Raw genomic sequence first — 7,824 nt, 5'->3', positions numbered from 1 at the left:
ACGTTTATTTTCTAGTTTTCTTGTTAGGCATGCAATCTACTGATAAGTTATGTTTTCAAAATAGGACTAAATAGTCCATGCATCATAATATATTAGATGATCATGTGTGTATTTTTCTTTCAAAATAACAAACGACGAGGAAATTTTTTTGGAAACATTTTAAATTCAGCTTTTGTTCATTTTCTCCGAATTTAATATCAGATAAATTGATGATACATACGGAAAATGAAACCTGATTAAAATATAAAAGAAGAAAAAGTAGAGAAACGAACAAGGAACAATTTTCACAATCATTGTTAATACACTCAGATTAAGTTGTTCTTTTGAATCACTTACTCAACAATACTTCCTCAATCATTGTTAAGAAGTAAACCACTATTTGAGTGTTTCCATTATCACACAGTGAGCTATAACTTTCTTTAACTTCCTTTAACGTATTAAGAATGCATATATTATTTAAAAATTTTATTTTATGTAAGTTTAGTTCTGTGATGTGGTTTTATTTATATTTATTGGTTTTGTCCCAGTTACTTCTTTTCTTTTTAGCTCACCTGAGCAGAAGGCTCAAGTGAGCTTTTTTGATCACATTTTGTCCGTCGTCCCTCCGTCCGTCTGTAAACTTCTTAAAATCATAACCCCCAGGGAAATATATAGAACAAATCTTTAAAAATCTTCTTCCCAAGAACCACTGGGCCAGGAAAGCTGAAACTTATGTGGAAGCATCCTTTGCTAGTGTAGATATTAAATTGTTAAAAACATGACCCCCAGAGGTAGGGCGGGGCCACAATAGGGAATCCAAATTTTACATTGAAATATATATATATAACAAATCTTTAAAAATCTTCTTCTAAAGAACAACTGGGCCAGGAAAGCTGAAGTTTATATGGAAGCATCCTGGGGTAGGGTAGATATTAAATTGTTAAAATCATTACCCCTGGGGGTAGGGCGGGGCCACAATAGTGAATTCCAAGTTTTACATAGAAAAATATAGAACAAATCTTTAAAAATCTTCTTCTCAAGAACCACTGGGCCAGAAAAGCTGAAAGTTATGTGTACGCACCCTTGGGTAGTGTAGATTCTAAAGTGTTATATATAAATATAAAGCACTAAAAATGACCAACGACACGAACAATAAAAATTGTCAAATTTTCGGGACGCCCTGTCCCTTCCTCAGGACAAAGAAAAAAGTTAAAAAGTCATAAGAACAAAGGAAAAATAGAAACAAAAACAACTAGCACTACTACTAAGCTACTAAACACTAGATATTTACATACTTAATAAATTACATGTTGAGTTCGAAATTTTTAAGAACAATAATAAAGAAAGAAATCCGGAACGCTATGAAATGCGTCCGGTCTATCGGGTATACTCGGGTGAAGTGCGATTTACATAATTGAACGAATTAATTATGCTAATTAATTACGACAATCAGTAAATCGTACATTGTTTCATTCTCTCAAAATGGCGTAACTTTACTTAATAAAGAATAATCAAAAAAAAATAAGATGGCAGGGATACTTAAACATATAAATATTTCAAAATTTATAATGGATCATTATGTTTAAATATCCCTGCCATATATATATATATATATATATATATATATATATATATATATATATAGAAAGCACAGAGATATTCACTTTTACAAGGATACTCACTTCCGCCCCAGCCCGGGGTTGAACTCTCGACCTACGGAATCTGTCTCCTAGCAGTGCAGGAACAGCGCGTTAGACCGCTCGGCTATCTAGGCAAGTTAATAAAACTTGCTTTCGATGCCGATGGAATTCTCACAACGCTGCCCTACACTACACAGTCATTGAGAATGGAAGTGAGATACAGTTATTTGGACATTAGTTTTTAGAGGATCGTTACCAATACATGTTGTGATGATATTAATTTTATTTATAAAGCACAAATTACAACAACTCTTAAACTAATATAACTGCCCTAAGTGAAGAAATATTAATATAGAAAGCACAGAGATATTCACTTTTACAAGGATACTCACTTCCGCCCCAGCCCGGGGTTGAACTCTCGACCTACGGAATCTGTCTCCTAGCAGTGCAGGAACAGCGCGTTAGACCGCTCGGCTATCTAGGCAAGTTAATAAAACTTGCTTTCGATGCCGATGGAATTCTCACAACGCTGCCCTACACTACACAGTCATTGAGAATGGAAGTGAGATACAGTTATTTGGACATTAGTTTTTAGAGGATCGTTACCAATACATGTTGTGATGATATTAATTTTATTTATAAAGCACAAATTACAACAACTCTTAAACTAATATAACTGCCCTAAGTGAAGAAATATTAATATAGAAAGCACAGAGATATTCACTTTTACAAGGATACTCACTTCCGCCCCAGCCCGGGGTTGAACTCTCGACCTACGGAATCTGTCTCCTAGCAGTGCAGGAACAGCGCGTTAGACCGCTCGGCTATCTAGGCAAGTTAATAAAACTTGCTTTCGATGCCGATGGAATTCTCACAACGCTGCCCTACACTACACAGTCATTGAGAATGGAAGTGAGATACAGTTATTTGGACATTAGTTTTTAGAGGATCGTTACCAATACATGTTGTGATGATATTAATTTTATTTATAAAGCACAAATTACAACAACTCTTAAACTAATATAACTACCCTAAGTGAAGAAAAATATAGAAAGCACAGAGATATTCACTTTTACAAGGATACTCACTTCCGCCCCAGCCCGGGGTTGAACTCTCGACCTACGGAATCTGTCTCCTAGCAGTGCAGGAACAGCACGTTAGACCGCTCGGCTATCTAGGCAAGTTAATGGAAAAACCCCTACATAAACAAATACATGGGCGCAGACATTTTGGACACCCAAAGTTGTGCGGAGGAGAAAATACTACCTGGCGCGTGATTGGTCAATAAGAGAAAAGACTTGTTATGTATTTGACAAGTGAAATAAAGTTGATAAAAATCTAATATCAAGACTTGGGTTTCTTTGAGATATGTAGGAGTTACAGGTAAAAATTTGAAAGGAGGGGTGCCCTTTGGTTAGAGATTTTCATTTGGTGTCAAACGCACCTTGTTGTAAACAAATGGAAATTGAAAGTAAAAGTGCCGCGTGACGGTATATTTTTTCTGGCATGTTTTGTTTTCCAATATCTTGAACTTTCACGACAAAAAGGCCATTTGACGGAAATTCAATATATGTATGAGTGACAGGGGCTCAAGTTTGTATGGAAGTCTATGGGAAAACATTTAGTGGTGTTTGTCCTATAGAATAGGTATGTATTTCTTGGAAAAACATTGATTACAGCCAAAAAATCAATCAGTTCCTATTTTTTGGCATTGAGATCATATTTTAGTTAGTTTTTTCTATTTCTTAAAAAATTTGAGGGTTTTGGGTAAATTGAGGCTCACAATGGGGACTGCACATGGTGAAAAATGCTAAAATTTTTGCCCTAGCTCTCATATTTTCAATAAATGTACATGTAAATAATTTTAAATAAATGTTTATGCTGAAATTTACTGTGAATATTGTAAATAATACAATATTGATGTTTATGGGCATCATCAATACACAAAACATATGAATATCCCCCTCGCAGTTTGAGAAATTCATTTAAATCCATGTATTTTATGAGTGCAGACATTGGAACAGATTGACTAATCCTCTTTCAAATATGTGTAAATTACAGTTGATTGAATAATTTATAACAAAATTAGACTGCTGTTAAGTAATTAGGTTACTTTGTTTTTACTTAAGGGGCCTAATCCAGCAACAAAGCCAATTTCAGTCATGTAATCAGTGCTGGCTTGATAAAAAAAATTATAGTTTGGGGAAAACTTAGAGATTACAAGTATGAAATTTAATTTAAATTACTGTTAAATATATTTTAGCAGAAAATACATTGAAAATCTAAGAAATTTGCAAAAATTATTATTGCAAAAATGATGAAAAAAGTGTCTAAATATCCTTCCTCCTTGCCATACCCGATATCCAATCTTGATATTCTGCAGAAAAAGGGGGGGGGGTAATTTTGTACTCTAATGATGCTGGAAAATGAAGGAATTTTTTTTAAAATGTGGTTTATTTGAACAACAAGAGTCATGTCTATCTGCAGTTATTTTTTTTCAATTTCTTAGATATTTTTTAAAAAAATTATTAGAGTAAATTCTATTTAAACATGATTATTTTAAAGCTATTTCATCACTAATGCTTATAAAAAATTCAAAAGATGGTGTAAATAATAAAAAAAATATAATATAAGCTACTACATGCATTTATCAGTATGTTTTAATAAAATAAAATGTATTTCAGCTATGCATTCTCAAGAAGGAGGAGATTAATGAACCCTCCCCTCTTACATTGAACAAAACATGGACACTCTCAAGATGGTCCCTTTGCTTTCATTAAGAGTTCCAAGGTATGATTTATCTAGAAAATCTGGTAAATCTCTTAATATTTAAGTTATTTAGAACTTTTTATAGATTATTAGAAAATAAATTTCTTCAGAACTGCAGTTATTTAAGCACTTTGCTAACAATTGAGCACTGTATTCAATCAGACAATATGATTTATCTGCCCTTGGCATTTAATCAATTTATTAATTATGTCAATAATTAGAAATGTTATGCAAATGAATATCTTTGCCTTTCATGAGAATATACATATTTAACATCCATAACATGAAATGTTCATGAAAATTGGCTAAAATGTAGGTCATCCCCCTTCAAAATTACAAAATTCTCAGTGGGGATGTATTCGATTCTCTGTTGCCAGCAACCCATTGCTGATAAAATTCTTTTTAATATTATGTCCATTTAAACTACATATAATTCTCTTTCTTTCCATTGATTATTTTATCTACATTAGTTTTCACTCTTTCCATAACTCAGCATTTTCTTACAAAAACCTGCTGATTTTCTTCATTTTTCATTTATAACGGGTACCTGCTACCCTGAATGATTAACATGATCTATCTTGAGAGATTATGAGAGATAATAAGATCAACAAGCAAAACATATGCTAGGTTAATCATTTTATTTGAAAAGTTTGAAAGAAAAATAGAAAATTGCTTCAATTTATAGGCATCTTTTCTGTTTTACAGATGTGTGTCTGATTGACTGGGGTGTGAAATGTAACAGCCAATGGTGTACTTAAGCTAGGACTGTCAGTCCCAATATTCAAGAGGTGAGATAAGCAATGGATATGTGTTCTAAATATACTAAATTGACCACTTTTTATAAATGTTTCTTTTACTCTATAGGAAAAACCCCTACATAAACAAATACATGGGCGCAGACATTTTGGACACCCAAAGTTGTGCGGAGGAGAAAATACTACCTGGCGCGTGATTGGTCAATAAGAGAAAAGACTTGTTATGTATTTGACAAGTGAAATAAAGCTGATAAAAATCTAATATCAAGACTTGGGTTTCTTTGAGATATGTAGGAGTTACAGGTAAAAATTTGAAAGGAGGGGTGCCCTTTGGTTAGAGATTTTCATTTGGTGTCAAACGCACCTTGTTGTAAACAAATGGAAATTGAAAGTAAAAGTGCCGCGTGACGGTATATTTTTTCTGGCATGTTTTGTTTTCCAATATCTTGAACTTTCACGACAAAAAGGCCATTTGACGGAAATTCAATATATGTATGAGTGACAGGGGCTCAAGTTTGTATGGAAGTCTATGGGAAAACATTTAGTGGTGTTTGTCCTATAATAAAACTTGCTTTCGATGCCGATGGAATTCTCACAACGCTGCCCTACACTACACAGTCATTGAGAATGGAAGTGAGATACAGTTATTTGGACATTAGTTTTTAGAGGATCGTTACCAATACATGTTGTGATGATATTAATTTTATTTATAAAGCACAAATTACAACAACTCTTAAACTAATATAACTGCCCTAAGTGAAGAAATATTAATATAGAAAGCACAGAGATATTCACTTTTACAAGGATACTCACTTCCGCCCCAGCCCGGGGTTGAACTCTCGACCTACGGAATCTGTCTCCTAGCAGTGCAGGAACAGCGCGTTAGACCGCTCGGCTATCTAGGCAAGTTAATAAAACTTGCTTTCGATGCCGATGGAATTCTCACAACGCTGCCCTACACTACACAGTCATTGAGAATGGAAGTGAGATACAGTTATTTGGACATTAGTTTTTAGAGGATCGTTACCAATACATGTTGTGATGATATTAATTTTATTTATAAAGCACAAATTACAACAACTCTTAAACTAATATAACTGCCCTAAGTGAAGAAATATTAATATAGAAAGCACAGAGATATTCACTTTTACACTTTTAGTGTGAAATGCTCTAGTCATGTACGTAGTAAATTTAAGTCATAATATTATACTGAAAACATCAGAAAACCTGTACCCAAGACCCTTTAATGTAGAGCGTGAACAACCCTTTGCCTAATATGCATTAACTGACCAATATGATGATTCTAGGTCTAATAGTTTTCCAATTATAAGTCTGTCAAGGTTTTTCATATATGGTTATATCATCTTAAACAAACGCTGACCTAGTTTAGTGCACAAAAACATTCTATACAAGATGTATCAAATGGCAAAGTTTGATTATTCTAGACCTAAAAATTTTTAACCAACATTTTAAAAGCAGCCTTTTTAATCTATTCAATGAAATCATTTGGGGATGGGGGATAAACTAGCTGCATGGTAAGAGGTATTCAGGTTTACAGTATAACAGCTAACCAGTATGGTTTCACCCTAACAAAAATGTTCCCATCCTATTTCTTAACTATAGCTGATTCACCTAGGAATTTCCCCATAAATATGATCTGTTGAAATTGGTCCCCAAAAAAACTTGAAATGAAGTCAAAATTATGAAAATTAAGACGATTGACTACAGACCACAGACTAACTGAAATCTAAGTTTCACCTTTGACTCAGGTAAGCCCACAAAGGAAATGGTTACATAGACTGTTACAAACCCTACTTCATCTATTTAGAAAAATCTTACTTTGCTATCAGTTCTAGTTAAATACAGGTAGATTTAACTATATAAATAACTTTATTCGGTAATAACCAATATTTGCCCCCACAAATCACACTTTGATGGAGATATATTTAATTAAGTTCTTAAACAGCACTAAACTTCAAAGTACAAACTTCAAAGCACTAAATATTTTCATAAGTTATGACGCCATATGTACGTAATGACCTCACAAACATGACGTAATTTCAGTTTTTTTTTTAATTTTACAGAAAAATGTAAATATTTCGTCGATATTTTGAGTAAAAGTCACCGAGCACATGTGTGTTCAGGTTCAATATTTTGATATAATGTGTAGAATGATAATATCAATGAAATATTTCAATATTGTTCCTCAACAAACTTGCGCTCTATAAATTTTAAAGCTAAAATTGTTGAAATTTTGTCCATTTTGTCCTCTTTCTGAAAAATGATCTAAAATCGGACTAGTTTGTGACGTCATAATTTTGAATACACTGCTTTTACACAATAATATTTTCTGTTAATTTATATTTCTCATACAATATACGGAATTCAGCACATTTCAGGAAGTTTTCAAAATTTGACTTTTGTTGGGGCAAATATTTGCAATATACCGCATATAGTTCTTTTATAAACACTTTGACTGACATTACTTTGAATGCAAATTTCATTCCAATTTGTGATATGTAAAATGCTCACACTCATACAAACTTAATTAATTGTATGAAATGGAATGATACACGTATATTTGAAGAAAAGACGTGTATGAAAGGATATCATATGAAACATACATGCTGAAAACCAAATAAAAATACTGTACGTGTACATAAATCGATGCATTCAAAATT

The 7,824-nt window shown here is 32.9% G+C and overlaps 1 long non-coding RNA gene across 2 annotated transcripts; it reads left to right on the top strand.

The window, feature by feature from the left end:
* Nucleotides 1–2,817: 2,817 nt before the first annotated feature.
* LOC134249291 (uncharacterized) lies at nucleotides 2,818–5,376 on the top strand. 2 transcript variants are annotated; one of them, XR_009988245.1, is made up of 4 exons: nucleotides 2,818–3,266; nucleotides 4,304–4,409; nucleotides 5,094–5,176; nucleotides 5,253–5,376. It is a non-coding gene; the product is annotated as an uncharacterized LOC134249291 (long non-coding RNA). The 2 variants fall into 2 exon arrangements; XR_009988244.1 differs by having other exon boundaries at nucleotides 5,094–5,376.
* The last annotated feature ends 2,448 nt before the right edge of the window (nucleotides 5,377–7,824 follow it).

The sequence above is a fragment of the Saccostrea cucullata genome, unplaced genomic scaffold (assembly GCF_032062105.1).
Source record: "Saccostrea cucullata isolate Sc308-1 unplaced genomic scaffold, CSIRO_AGI_Scuc_v1 ctg1820, whole genome shotgun sequence".
Classification (NCBI taxonomy): Eukaryota; Metazoa; Mollusca; class Bivalvia; order Ostreida; family Ostreidae; genus Saccostrea; species Saccostrea cuccullata.
This window is presented reverse-complemented; position numbering and strand designations above follow the sequence as displayed.